This window comes from Bombus terrestris, chromosome 18 (genome assembly GCF_910591885.1).
Source record: "Bombus terrestris chromosome 18, iyBomTerr1.2, whole genome shotgun sequence".
Taxonomy (NCBI): Eukaryota; Metazoa; Arthropoda; class Insecta; order Hymenoptera; family Apidae; genus Bombus; species Bombus terrestris.
The window spans coordinates 3,555,542-3,571,235 of record NC_063286.1 but is presented as its reverse complement, the minus strand read 5'-3'; the positions used below and the strand labels follow the sequence as shown (position 1 = coordinate 3,571,235).

The following is a 15,694-nucleotide window of genomic DNA, read 5'->3' as shown; positions in this document are numbered from 1 at the left end:
TTTTATCTGGCACGCTGCAGTTGACACTTATCGCGGCTGGTAGAGGTAGTCGAGTATTATATCTCGGTGCCCACCTTCCAGGATAGCCGGGGTCTCGCCTCCTAGTTGGTGTTCCCTTCCAAGCTCCGACCCAGCATCGCTCCTTCTTTTTTCCTTTCTTCCGCGAGTTCTTTTCGTTTCTCTTTCCCCCCTCTTAAGCCTTTTTTTTTGCCTTAACGCGACTGGTCGCTCTTCTGTGTACACACGCGTGTCTCACCTGTCCCTGACAGGGCACACTGTCTCCTGCGCTTTCATTAACGCCTGACGTCCTGATGGGTTAATTAGGAACCGCTAGATCTACGTCGTGAAAGCTACACGGAGAACCATCCTAACCGGGTTCCACCGAGCTTGCTCCGATTTCCAAGCGGAATCGGGTTAGTATTCTACGTTTTGCAACGTCTACTTAATTAATTAATCTTTGCTTAGGAGCTACAGCAACTTTTCAATCGCTTTGTTGTCCAGGGGATTCTTACCAAAACAAAGATACTGTTCAAATATGAATTTATTTTAAGCGAGTGACCTCAATCATTCTACAACACATTTACGTTTTTTCTCTGTGTGTATGAATGTATGTGTATTCACAGATTTTAAGAATGTTTATTACAAAATAACTCTGCTTTCTGCTTTGCATTGTTTTGTCTTTCAAACCTTAACTCATTGTTGTACTAATTGTTCCATATCAAACGTCTAAATATTCCCATCACAAACTCAGCTTTCTTTCCTAGTCATCCTACAAAACATTTACGTTTTTTCTCTGTGTGTATGAATGTATGTGTATTCACAGATTTCACGAATATTTATTACAAAATAACTCTGCTTTCTGCTTTGCATTGTTTTGTTTTTCAAACCTTAACTCATTGTTGTATTAATTGTTACATATCAAACGTCTAAATATTCCCATCACAAACTCAGCTTTCTTTCCTAGTCATCCTACAACACATTTACGTTTTTTCTCTGTGTATATGAATGTATGTGTATTCACAGATTTTAAGAATGTTTATTACAAAATAACTTTGCTTTGTCTGGTACTTCAACACTTAACTCATTACTAATTGTTCCATATCAAATGTCTAAATATTATATTATGTAATATAATGTCTAATATTAGTATTCCTTGATATGTTCAGAAATTTTATAAATTTTCATTTCTGAGCGGACTTTCTTTTAACACATGTTTCGTTGAGGAAGTATTTTTATTATTCAAAACATATAATAGCAAAATAATAATAAATTAATGATGTAAGACAACATTCTTCGCCAATGGACAGTTTATCTTATTGGTCGTCACGGGTAATCACCGTGGCGCCTTGCTAACAGTTCATAGCAACGTATTATAACAAGGCTTCTTTTATTTCAACAAAACATTCGCATTCGTTGTTTCGTCGCAAGCAAAACGTGCAGAATATATCGTTGAATCGTGTAGAAGATACTAGTAAACGGTATTACGATTATTTTTATGATCTCGACGAAACATTCGGCTGAAATGGTAGAGGTCCGGAAAAAAAATTATGTTTGCGATAAACCAATGGTAGATTACCAACAGAGGAAAATGTGCTGTAGATTTATCAGATCAAATAATAGTGTAGTATCGTGGACAGAAGGCCTAAGATATCGGCCGAACCGTATACAATGTCGCGAGAGCCGCGGCATCGTCGGGTACATCAATGTGTCGTCGGTCCTTTCAAGTGAACAGTTTCGAGGAAAAGGCCTGCGTGACCCTGGCACGGGCGTTTTCGGGACACGTGTCCGATAGGACGGGAGAAGACAAAGAGATGCTAAAGACAGTGTTAGTTGAGACGCCGGCGAGAACGAATGCAAAAGGCGCATAGTGTGAGTTGAGAAGCGAGAGCGTGCGAGTGCAAAAGCCGAAGACTAGAGTTGTAGAGTTGCTAGCGTTGTAGAGAGATCGAGTTGTTAGAGTTATAGAGTTGTGAGAGTGATTCGAGTGGAATAAGACTTTTGTGTTTTAGTTCAAGTTGAACATTTATCGTTCTCTGTCTAATTAATCTCTGTTATTTTTATTTATCTTAAATAGATAGTATTAGGAGAATTTTACAAATCTAAATTATCCTAATCCTATCCTTTTTCCGATACTACAATAGCATATTCTACAACACATAGAACCCTCAAATGGTATATAAAATTAGCTTTAGAGTTATTGTTAAATACATCAATTTCAAACGCGATGATACTCTATAAACAAGCAACAAAAACCAAGATATCAGCTTTTAGAATGGCATTCGCAACGCACCTTACACAGTGCCATTCACCAGAGCCGTTAAATATACTTATTCGACAAAGATTGCGACGCGAAACGCAGAAGAAAGAAGGGCAAGCGTACCCTAAAATGCCCTAACTGTCAATTTTCATACAATTTTTACAATTGTAAGAAGTTGAAGCACTCCGGTCACCAATGACCACAGTGGCGTCGCAGGAGAAACCGTGGCGGGTCATATATGACCCACGTGGCAGTCAGAGTGTTAAAATTCGGTTCTATCCTTAACATCCCTTGGATGTTAGACGATATGCCTGCTAGACGACTGTGCATTTCAGTGGATTAATAGCTACAAATAGCAGATATAAATGTGATCGTTGGCAATGAAGTTCCCACAAAGTTACGTAATAACAGTGTACGAAACAACGTTTAACTTGGATGAAGTAGATTCGGAGGAAGCGAGAGAAAAAGACGGAGAAAGGTATAGGAGTTGGAGGGACGCGGTTGACGGGCCCATGGGACGTCTCTTACCCCATGTGGGTTCAGTGACAGGATGACACATTCCGCCGTGAAAGTTTTAGGAGAGCGGTCCTATATCAGCGGTTCAGTCAGAAGAGCTTATATCGAGGGCGCCACCTGCGGCCACCCGCGACATCCGTTCTGTGCCGTGCATCAGATCAGGAAATCTTCATCTTGATCGAACTTCCCTCACGTCTCATAGTTCTGATTCTCACTGTCGGCCGATCTTTTTCACCTGAACGCCCTCGTGCATCGGTCCTCTCGCTCTCCTCGTACGTCGATATTCGTTAATTCGGGTTTGATGATAATGTTGCCTGCGAATTGGGTTCAGTATGTTAGCTGTCGCTGTCCTTTTTGGTATCTTTCACTTTAGGTTTACGTATGTTTATGTGTTTGCGTTATCTTTTATGCCGCGTTTTTGTAAGTTATTAATATTAGGGTACATAGAGTTTGTTCTGTTGAATTTCGAGGTTAGAGTTTCGTTTTTTAGAAATTAAAGTATATTGTAGTATAAAATTGATTTGACCTCTATCCTATTGATTTTAAAATATTTTCATAAGAAAATGGCTTCTCATGATAAAACTCCGCAAATTTCTTCGTAGTGTCTGCTAATCTTGCGTCAAGACTTGACTCTCCAACTTTGCCCTTCGTAATTTAAACAGCTGTTACTGAAATTAGACAGACACGTTGCTTCTCGAACTTGAAGTTAGAGTTTCATTTTTTAGAAATTAAAGCATATTGTAGTATAAAATTGATTTGACCTTTATCCTATTGATTTTGAGAAATTTTCATAAGAAAATGGCTCCTCATAATAAAACTGCAAATCTCTTCTGCTGCAAACTGCAAGTTTGCTAGTCTTGCATCAAGATTCGACTGTCCAACTTTGTCCTTCGTAATTTAAACGGCTGTTACTGAAATTAAACCGACAGCTGCTTCTTGAACTTGAATCTTCTTTCCTAAATACCTAAAGAATTGTTATTAAAATCAAACCGGTACACTATGACCCCCCCCCCTCCAAAAAAAGAAAAGAAAAAAGCTAACCTCTTCCGAAGTTAGAATCGATATAGAAATTCTTCAGATATCTGCAAAGCGACGAACCACAAGAATTCGTCTGAAAGAGGCGACTGTCGGTTGATGAGGCGTGTGATTCGACGTTCAAACGATTCCAGTCACTTTTAATGTTATTTTCCGGGATCAGGCTGGTAAATTTGAGTTTAGCCGAGTCTAATGTTCGGATAAATATCAGCGACTGGGCTTCTTTCTCCTCCCTCTCCAGCTTGGACACGCGTAAACTTTACTCTGGCTAATCCTCTTAAACAATTACAAACCAGTCGATCGGTCTGGTACCTATCTCGTCGTGGCGCCACGCTGCGTTTTGACGTGGGATGAGGCACCTGCATTGTCATGCTAAGCCGCAGTCGCCTTGCTGCAGTTCCCTTTTATCTGCGACCAACAACATCTTGTCCTCTTCCCTCGCTTCGTCTTCTTCGCCTTACTATGCTGAACTTGGTCTGTGCCGAACTTTCGCAGGATACGCCAAACTTGCTGTTTCGAAGTCTGCATTTTTTACTCTATGGAATTTGCCTGCAATTGGAGATGGTTCAGATAACAGAATTTCACGAGGAAGAAGATTTTTGTAAGAAAGACAATAAGAGACCTGTTTTCTTTCTTTTTTTTTTATTTCATATATGATACTTTATTTACTGTACTATACATTTATTTGCTATAAGATATACCTCTCAATGGAAAATAAGTTTCGAATACTCGTTTGGAATAACTTTGTGTCTGTTCGATTCGAGGTTATGAAAATGATCGATTTTTACGTAATCAGTCCCTTAGTCGAATATCGATAAAGACCGGCCATCTTAGTTTTCAAGTGTCAACCTACACCTAACCTAACAATTTCACACTGTGATTATTAAAAACATTCTTAAAAAATGTCCATTTTGTAGAAAATTATACGATCAACTAAAATTAATTTCAATATGTTTAAACGATTAATTCATAATTAAAAATTGAACCATAATATACAAGAATTAAAAATAGTATGCAGCAACTTGTACAAGAAAGACACCTAAACCTATCACGGACAATTTAATTTTTGTCCAGATTAAACAACAAATCGTATGCGATTAAAACTTCAGTTTATATAAAAAATAATACACAAGCAACCACAATCAGATAAAAGTGCTCGCACTCGCGATTTCTCTTATTGTTCGGAATTTCGTGGAACAATAGAAACAAACGGAAGAGAAGCGCACGAAACGCGTGGATTCGCGTGCACTCGACGAAACATTCGGTAAATACACTCGATTACGCTCGCATTCGTGGGCCGACGAGAGGCCGCACGGTTAGACCAGCAATCGAGCAACTCTCATACCGAATGATCGATGACTCCATTGTGCGGGCTTTCCCATGTCCCTGCTACGATTTCGTGCGAGCGGCATACAAAAAGCCGCCGCCATTCCGAAAATGGCCAGAATTATGGAAAATTCGAGCTGGAAGATCGATCGACCGATGGCATTCGCACCCCGTGATTTCACCCCGTGTCTCGTGCAATCCGATATTTGTGCGTTGAATTTTCGATTTCCGTGCCGAGTTGTGCCCCGATGACAGTTTTCGAGATCGTTCCGGAAAAACGACATCTGCATCACGTTCAAACGTCAAAGGAAGATGTTATAGATTTGAACAATAGAAAAAGTTGTGCGATGAATTCGGAAAGTACGATGATTTGAGATAACCGTTACGTTTGCCGATTTACGGACTCAAAATGAGAATTTTGTTGAAGAGGCTGAGTACCAAAATTGTGCTAGAACTGAACAGAAAGGATAATATTCTAAGTGGAAAATCGTATTTCGTCTACAGTGTCCGTTAGATACGATCGACGCGAATTTGCGCCGAATGATTCGAGAAAATTAATGGACTTTGTCAAGGACGTCTGGGTTCTGTTATTGGTACGTTTATTATCGCATTCATTATCGTATTTTTAAAGGTGATACCAGTATATTGAAATTTTAATTTAGTTCAATGAAAATAGTGGCACAAGATTTACGAACGATACCTAACCTTGAAAAAATTTTATTGGAAGTTTTAAAGTTCAATTATCAATAAACTATCAATTATATATCTGCCCTTATTATTATTATTATATTATTATTATATTCTGTCTATTTTGAAACTTCAGAATTAAATAATTGAAATTTATTCTTCCCGATGCTTAGAACCAGCCTTTGGTTAACATCACTAAATGAATCTGTTATCTAACAGCTGATAAGAATTCTACCAAAACACAAGGCACAAAAGTTCCCTCTTAAGGTGACACTAATCAATCATCGATCAACAACTAGATCACAAAAGCAAATTCCAATAATTTGTATTTTATTCACAATTTGAAGCTTCCAGATTCAGAAATGTTGTCCAATAATCCACAAACAACGTTGATAGTCACTTTGACGAAATTCGCGTATTAAATACGAAAGAAGAAATGGGTTCGATGGAAATTTGTTCCTTGGAGGATGCAGGCGGAGCAGGGAGAGGCGCGAGATTTCTGTTCCTCGAGGGAATCATCTTCTCGTCAAAATTCCGCCCATCCGGTGCTAAGCTTTCCTCCTTTTATTTCACGTGGCTTCCTGACTTTTGCCTTCGTGCTGGTTAGAATAGAGACGATCGACCGAATAATAGCCAGTTATCTCGCCTTTATGAAAATAAACTTCTCGCAGAATGGCAACGTTCTTCGTGTCTGAATAGACAGCTGTCTGTCCATCGGCAACCACCCGCTGAATTGTTGTGACTGGATGTTTGACTGACAAGAGGATCGACTCTAAAGGCGTCACGCTCGAAATGAAACGTCTTGTTGGAAACGCGACACTGAGTTTTTAAGATTCTTGCTGAAAATCAGATGCTACGTGCATCTGATTCATTTCGACCATTCAGTGTTATTATTGTACTCGGGTATTTGGTATTAAAAAGTGGCAAAATGGGGTTTAGTTAATATCTGATCGCATAAGAATTTTTAGGGAAGAGAATGAAACAAAAGGGCGCATCTAGAATGGAAATTTAACTTTCACTTTCTAAGTAGACAAATTTGGAATGGACACCTAAATTACACAAACAGCGAAAATTAATTAATAATTCCATATGTTGGAACGATCCATGTTGTATTATTTACAATAACAATGGCTAATTCACAATTAAAAATTAAATGTTTTTTATGGTTCTTAATTATATAGAATAGTGTAGATTAGTATGGATTAGTATAGATTATAGTAGTATAGATAGAGTAGTATAGATAAATTTAGAATAATTAAGAACCATAAAAACATTTAATTTTTAATTGTGAATTAGCCATTGCTAGTGTAAATGATACAACATGGACCGTATTACAACATATTGAATTATTAGTTAATTTTCTCTGCAGTATGGAGCTCATCATAGTAAACTTTTGTACGTAACATGAAAAATTCAATATCTCTTTGCTAATTCTAAAAGGAAAAATTTCAAAAGAAGCAACTGAAGAAGAAACGAGGAAAACCTATAAAACAATTCATTTTTGTTTATTGTTCTTTTTGTTGTCTTTTATAAATTAATACCAAAAAGTCTACAGAAGTCCTGTAATAAAAAGTCCTAAAAATGATTAAATAGGGAAATGTAATAAGGCAGTGTTGCCAGACGTAGAAAGGAAAGGCGAAATGGACATGTCGGCATTAAGGAAAGCTTCGATCGCAGAATGACTGTGCACTGGGCTCGATCTGCCCTTTCATTTGACCTGACTCACTCGCAGGCTTTACGCGCTAGATCGTATCATCGTAAATATTGAATAAATGTAATTAGCCATCGGTGGGCGGAATGGTGCGTGCAAACGGTGGCGAATGTTCGAGCTGGCACGATTCCGATCGGATTACAATTTCCACGCGGTCCAATGCTTTTGGTTTCGTAAATTGCCCTTTTTCAGATCGAAGATAGCAGCTTAAGCAGTTTTTTCCAGGCAAAAGCTGACTTCGCGCGGGTTACGCTCTCGCGTGTCGACTTTGATGGCTGCTGGATACGTTTGTGCGCCAGTGTGCGTTATTCTATGTACAATCGATGTGGGTGAAGTTGGAAATGTCACTCGATCTATTTAGAATGATCGTGTGCTTTGAAAGCATCACGGAGAATTGAAATTTTTCGTCATCTAATTTCAGATAATTTACTTTCTTTCTGTATTTGTATGTACACGATGTTTCGTAACCTATGTAAGACGAATCCACGCAACAAAACAGCTATCATGGAGAAAATTATCGTGTTTGACAAATCAAACAAATTTTCATCTATTTTTCGTGTCTATGTCTTTTTTTCTTTCTATCGTGTTTATTTTAACAATAGAACTACCGATAGTTAAGACGAAGCTATTTCTACCAAAACCAGCCAAGATGACTGGTCTTTAAAAAATACCTAATAATAGAATATTTGTATATTTATTGATTTATTATTTTCTTACAGAAGCAATTCCATGTTATGTAGTACATTTTTCGTATTATTAATCCATCTGGGACCATCATCCCTAAACGAGGATTGACACATTTATAAAATTGTAGAAACAGTCATTTTCACTGGTGTGGTATTTCCAGTGTTAGCATCTAACGATATAGCGATCTACAAACGTGTGGCAAGTTGTACAAAACGAGGGAACTGGTTAATGGGGTTCGATAAACAGATTGCAGCGCCCTTTTACACTTTGACAAGTACCAGTCATTTCGAGTGGTATTGGTGTAAGTAGCCTTGATACAAAATTATTTTCAGTTTGAATACATAAAAAACAATACAAAATTCATTATATTATTCTTTTAGTTATGCGAAAGTCATTACATCAATGTGGAAAAGAATATAACATGAAGTAGGAATTTTCAAATAAAATTGTAAAACCAGTCAATTTGACTGGTGTGATGGTGCTAGTGTTAAAGATATCATCAAGATATGATCATGATTTACTTTTCAAATGTTCCAAAATACATAAAAAATGGTATATCCTTGAACTTTTATAGGAAACACAAATATCCAGGAGAACGCAGCGCTTGATATGTTGAGAGTTCTAAATTCAGAGCCGCGGGGGGCTCGTGTTTCCTTGTGGAACGAAGGGTGCGCGCTCGATTTGCCCTATGACGCACGAGTATCATAGCCTGGGCAAGGAGAGCGTGTATCCGCAGTAATAAAGTTAGCGCGGTAATTATGACAGGCTCGTTACCAGCACGTCGCAACGGGATATGAAGTGTTAATGAATGGACGCGTCGAACCAAGGGGTGGCTGGTACCGTCGTGTAATTTTCATTCGCCCGTAAACAAGCCTCGAACACAGCAACTCGCTCTTCCTGTTCAATTTTCAGTACCGTTGTTTGTACTTACATTTTAATCTATTTTTCGTGTCTGTATCTTTTTTCTTTCTATCATGTTTATTTTAAAGATGTGTCGACGATGATCATAATTTATTTTTTAAATATTCCAAAGTATAGAAAAAAATGGTAGATCTTTTAACTTTTATAGAAATTATCAGAAACTATTTTATACAACATATGTTATAAAAATTCATTTTCTTTCTTCAAATCTACTTAATTGAAATTATTACCGTGTTTTATGGAAATTTTTCAACATGATTTATAGAAATGGAATATAAGCAGAGATTTGTCTCATCTACCAAGTATTGTAACATTTAATGAATATTTAATATATTTTTCTACATTTTGTTATGTACTTAAATTTTCTGTAAGTGTAGAAACGAGCACGGTTCAATAATTAGAATATTAGGTTGTTCGAAAAATCTCTTTATTTTACAGACACGTCTTTTACAACGACGCATCTTTATACAAACATGAAACCTAATCCGTCGAACGTTGTGATCCTTATTTTGATAGAAGAAAATGGATTATACGTAATTCGATAAAATAATATAAAATTAAATTAAATTAGAAAGCGAAAGAAACTTTTCGAACGACCTAATACAACAGTCTAATAATTAAATATACAATATATAATATACCTAATTATAATTACACAAATATACTTAATATACCCAGAACAGTTTGCCAAATTATGAAACAATATACAGGAAATGTAAAAATGAAAAAGTTTCGAAATAAAAGCAACAAGCTTATCGATCTATCGGTCTATCGGTCTAAGATACCAGTGTCCTATTAGAGATCGCGGATTCTCCTAAGGTGTAAACGCATTATCGGTCAGCGTCGAGATAAGAAGAAATGCGCAGTGGCCCCGATAAAGTCCGATTTTAATTTAATCTAGCCAGGTTAGGCTTTCTTAATTCCATCGATAGATAGCGGATGCTGAGATCCCGGACTGCTAGTAGATAAGAGATAACGCTATCTCTATCCTCTTGTAATCGTCGCTGATCTGCTGATTTCGTGTTGCTCGCGGTTGCCGCATGGATTGCAGGATTAGACTTCCTCGAGTTGTTTACTTTTCTATTTCAGCCTTGTCACTGTCCCATTCTATTAAGTTTATTAATCATATGAAATTCTTATGTACAAACGCCAAGACCAACGATAAAACAATTTTAGTGACCTTTCAATGACCTTAGTTTACAGATTCATCACTAGATTACCGATTGTTCTTCATTTAAGGCAAATTTGAAGGTGCAAAAATGTACAGAATGTACGTAGTATACAAACAAGTGTAGAATATCCACAGTACAAAACTCGTGACGTAGGTGTAATATCTAGTGGATAAAACAATTTCCTTGTAAGTGCCATGTTTTACTGAATTCACAAAAATAGGAAGTTTTGCATGAATATTTGCAATATACTTATCACTTGTGGTGATTAGATTTCTTTCCAAATAATCCTCTTTCCTTCTTCAAATAATCCTAAACTTCTTTTGCTACAAATTTCATAATGTAAATTGAGTTTTCCTCCGACTAAATCCTCTCTGTTCTCCAAATAATCTGAAAACAAATAGTTATGATATCCACGCTATAGTGTACATATACTGTATGTAACACAAACATCCTAATTCCTCTCAGATCCTCTTACTTTCCAACTCTCTTTTCCTCAAATCCTCTTCTTTTCAGCTGCTAGATACGCACGAGGCCCGATTCAAGGATGTTCCCGTGGCTGTCAGAACGAAAGCTGCTCACAAGAACGAGGTCGACGTTCCCTGGCGTCCTACAGGATCGCGTCCGTCTTGAGGGTCGGCGAGGGGCACGGGGGTGGGTAAAGTTTGATTTCCGCGTCATTACACAGGCGTGAAACTGGTCCCCGAGTTAATTGAATGCAGCGTGTGTTGACAGGTAGGCATATTGGCAGGCAGACACGAGAGAGAACGAGAGGAGGAAGAAAAGGACGGAGAAAGAAGACGAGACGGAGTTGGCTGACCAAGGTTTGTGTCAGATGCGGTTGCGATATCGGTCCCACGTCCACGGCTCTTCCAAGTCGTGTACCTGTCATTTTCGGTGACCGTGTCATTCAGTCCGTTCTTCCTTTTCACGGATCCCTTTCTTCTAACTAGCCAACGCAGTCGGCAACGGGATCGCCGATACCGGGACGCGTTCCACCGATATACCCAGCCTAGACCCGCATCCGAGATAACGCGAAGATACCTGAACTCGGTCCAACTGTATATGCCAATGATACACGCTGCTATATGAATCGAATCACAGCCGTCTTCTCATTGTTTGTTTTTGATTCCTTTTTTGGATCGCAGGCTGACGTGATATGCGTTGATGCTTACAAAGACCTACAATGAAGATTTGAATGACAACTTGGAATTGGTTTGCTGGTTTGATGACGCTTACCTGACATTGGCGCGAGTTTGTCGTATGCCAAATCCGATGTTTTTCAGAAATGTGTTGTTAACCTCTGTTTGTCTGCATCGAATATCACATGAATCATATTGTTGTATTCGTGTAGGTTTCAAAGAATGGCAATCTGTTTTGTTGAAGAATGCTGGAAAAATCGCACAGTATAATAGAATTATCTTGCGATCATTCTTTTCAAAGGATGATGGGTATACCTGAATTGATTCAAGATGAATTGATCCAAGTTGCTGGAAGTTGAATATTTCACAGATTCTGAATTTGGCAATAGGAGTTTGAAAGAAGTGTCGAACTGGAACAAGCGAATTTAAGTTGATTGGAAAAATTGGAAAAACACTGGATATAAAAATTAGAATTTTAAAAATTGTTATAATCAGGGCCGGCGTGATCTTTTGCGAGGCCGGGTTCAAAAATTTTGAGGGGCCTGAATACACATTCAAATTCTACGCTTAAATTTTACAACGAGGAATTATTTATCCACAAATGCTGCTACGTATTGTATATTTTTTATAAGCAGCATTTTTAAACAAATCCAAGTAATATTTTTTCGCATGCATAATTCGCTTTCAAGGGAGAAAAAATTAAATGAAAGTAGAACATCTGTAATCATGTGTGACTTTTGTAAAAAACTATTGATGTAGTTTAATTTCTCTAAAAAGTACATTTCTCTGAAAGCGCCTGGATTTCTTTTATATAAAGTAGTTTCAAGGATATGAGGACTTTATGAAGTTACACAGAACTTTCATGATTTTTCTCACTCCTTTAAACCGAATCATCGCTACTACAAAAATGTCTTGCATCTGTTAATGGTATCATCATTCTGTAAAAAATTAATCAAAATTGGTGTTTTTTATTTGGGTAATTTTCATAGACCGCGGGGCTGGGTTCCGGCGAACGCGTTGAACTTGCTTTGCTCCGGCCCTGAGCATAATATCGTCTTCTTGGGAGATATTAACCTATTCATATATTTTTAAATATTTTTCAACCGACATATATTTGTTATCTTTAATCGTACGGATATTGGAGAGGGTTTTGTTTAAATCTGACATTTCCGAAGGAATATTTTAAATTTGGAACTTCATGACGTGTTATATTGTAAGTACGATGAATTTTAAGAGCATACTATATCTGAAACAACGTGTATAGAAAAGTGTTATTGAATCAGTCGTATAAAATTTGTGTCGAATATGGAGTTCCAGTAGAACTCTACTTTATCATCTTTGTCCCAGTATTCCTTTATCAATGAGTTTGGAATCTCTATAATCGGTAACCATTATCGCCAGCTCATTGTTCCTCGAGCACAAAGAACAGATATAGACAGAATTCTGATAAATTCGATCAGCGAGTATTGTTCGAACATTATTCTATCGTATGATGTTTTCGACATCGAGCAGGATTGGATAACCGATCGAACAACGATACGATTTCACGATATCGAGAGTTTATTTTCGCAATGTGCGGCGATCACGCGTGTATTTGATGCATAGAACGACGATCGCATTGGAAATAGACGTTTCGAAAATCGAAAGACAGCTCGAACTGACCTCGGTTTCTCTTTCAGATGTTTATCTGAGATGTTAATTAATCCCATTCGAGGATGCATGAGAAAGTGAGCATGCCATCAGTGGAAGATAATGATCCGGTTTCGAAGTTCTAACCTGGTGATTCTCCAGCGTCATCGTCACGATCGCGACACACTCGCTTTCTAGCGTGCCTGGCGTTCCTCGAATCTTATCAGCGTCCAAGTTGGACGAGCTACTTTGTCCTAATATCGATCGTGAAACGCTTGAAATTCGTTTAATAGAAAATCTAGATAATTATTATCGAACAACACGATGTTCATTGCTTCTGTCTTTTTTTATTTGACATTATCGATAGGGTGTTTACGCGTCTATGGGAAATATTGGGTTAACAAATAATTAATTATTGCGAATTTTGTTAATACCACCTAATGACAAAACAATATCACTTTTTTCACAATTATCGAAACAATTTCATTTTTCACAACAATTATGAAAGGAGAATTCACTTTTAAGATCGTGTTATTGTGTTGGCAACTAAATGATTATAGATTTTGTCATTAGGTGGCATTGACAATCACTTAGTTGCCAACCCAATATAAAACCGCAAAAATGCAAAAGATGTAAACAATATGAAATGGTATATTAAATATCTAATATACGTATAGTATTCACTATGGTATTTAGTGGATACAGAAAATCTCTGCTTATTCACAGTCCAATTATTCGGATTCCATAATTTTTTCAAATTCACCTATAACTGATAAGGTAAAATCTATGAAAACCTAGGAATTTTTATTTTCACAGTTAATTTGGAAAATACTATTCATAAGATATTTTATTGTCAATCAATGTATAATTTAACGACTACCAGCGTATGTAAAACTCACACTGTCAGCTTTCGTTAATTTCTACACATATCTGTCCATATGATAGAATCATTACTATATCAGTTATGAGTTAAAAATGTTATATTATTTAAGCAAAATGTTTGAGGAAGACAGGAGGCAAGTTTCGTAGCTAAAAAAAGCTACGGTTCTGAGATATGGATTCTTAATGTTGTAGACCTGTCGAAAATTCTTCAGTTTGTGGGCATGTTAGGCCAGGTACACGGGAACTCTCTGGAGAGATCCGGCCGGACGTACCTACATGATCCTACACTTTGTGCGACCTCTTGTCACGTCCCTAAGGATTCGTATTCCTAGTCACGCGTTTAATCTCTCGAAACATGCAACCGTCTTGCAATGGTTTGATGCTTTGGGACCAAAGTTTACTAGGAATATTTGTACATTTTGTAAGAGTAAAAATGGGCAGAGGAAAAAGAATTAACGGTACAGATGTTGGTCATGGTAAATTCAAGTTACATAGTTTTCGTATGAACTCCATGAGGATGCATGTTTGTACGAGGATGTTGGAAAAATGTGAGATATATACAAAGCATCAAATTAAAAGTATAAAAAAATACAGGTAAAATTAGAAACATTAAAGATGACTGAAGATAAATAACACGACTTGAACATGAAATTAAAATTTCATATTGCATTTTAATATTTTTTTACAGCGTGGTATCGTTCGATTATAACCTTATTTAGTCGTAACTGATAGTTTAATTTTTTCATTAATTTTAACACCACTAAATTGCTGTATTTTGTTATTTGTTACTGTACTTTGTGAAAGCAGAAAAAGGCAACAATTTCAGGTAAACAATAACTAATAGTAACAACAAGAAAAAAGAAAACGCGTTGCTAAAGTGAAAAAGGAAGATCTCCTCGTTCGGTCACGCAGCGATGTTCTTCACAGAGTGGAGATCTCCCTGTTCGGTTGGCTGAGTGTTAAAAGTACGACACGAAAAAAGAATAAGCGAATAACACGGTGCTGATAGTATTACAATGTTTGAAAATTAATTTTAGTCCTCAAATTGGAAATATCGATAAATTGATATGTATGAGACTTACTAAACAGCTAATTTAATGGGACGAGTAACGTAAAAGAAGAATATTTTACTAAAATCATGCTTTAACTTTATACACATATATTTCTGTTCTATTATACTTGAAATTTTATATAAGTTGGAATTGTTCATCTGACTCTTTCCTTAAAATTAGTCTCGATAAATATAATGTAACTGAAACTTCAGCAAACGCCATGAAACTTTCGTATTTGGAATGAAATAAACTTATAATGACTTTCTTCTAAATACTTCAAAGTCTAACACCATCACACATGCTCTCACCTAATCAACCAGTAGACAAATCCATGTAAAACTGTCCAAACCAGAAACGTGTTTCTGCATTGATGCCTTCAACCATTCTCGCCAGATCGATACCTTCGGTAGAATTCTAGAGAATTTAATGCATCGCACAGAAGCCAAGAAAAGCCTCGGCAGCATTCTCAGAAATCTTTATCCTATTCTCGTATACCGTACCAAGGTCCTATAGTTGTTGCTCTCGTTTTCTAACCTCGAAGACAAAGTGAGCACCGAAGATGGTGCCAGGAAGTCCTCGACTGAAGGTATCGGTGTCGTGGCGGTTCTATGGAATACTTTGTGGCGGTGAACACGTCGTCGAGCGGAGGTGAACAGGTTGTCAATGGGAATTTCTGAACG

The 15,694-nt window shown here is 37.2% G+C and overlaps 2 long non-coding RNA genes across 4 annotated transcripts; both read right to left on the bottom strand.

Annotated features, from left to right (window-relative positions):
• Positions 1 to 2,057: 2,057 nt before the first annotated feature.
• Positions 2,058 to 4,760, bottom strand: LOC105666689. The gene is made up of 3 exons (XR_007227488.1): positions 4,510 to 4,760; positions 3,815 to 4,357; positions 2,058 to 3,737 (listed from the first exon to the last, which is right to left on the bottom strand). It is a non-coding gene; the product is annotated as an uncharacterized LOC105666689 (long non-coding RNA).
• A 5,367-nt stretch (positions 4,761 to 10,127) lies between these two features.
• On the bottom strand, positions 10,128 to 13,611 carry LOC105666688. 3 transcript variants are annotated; one of them, XR_007227487.1, is made up of 7 exons: positions 13,228 to 13,611; positions 11,767 to 11,861; positions 11,549 to 11,699; positions 10,788 to 11,490; positions 10,562 to 10,699; positions 10,321 to 10,474; positions 10,128 to 10,247 (listed from the first exon to the last, which is right to left on the bottom strand). It is a non-coding gene; the product is annotated as an uncharacterized LOC105666688 (long non-coding RNA). The 3 variants fall into 3 exon arrangements; XR_007227486.1 differs by having other exon boundaries at positions 10,321 to 10,699; positions 13,114 to 13,611; XR_007227485.1 differs by having other exon boundaries at positions 10,321 to 10,699.
• Positions 13,612 to 15,694: the final 2,083 nt, after the last annotated feature.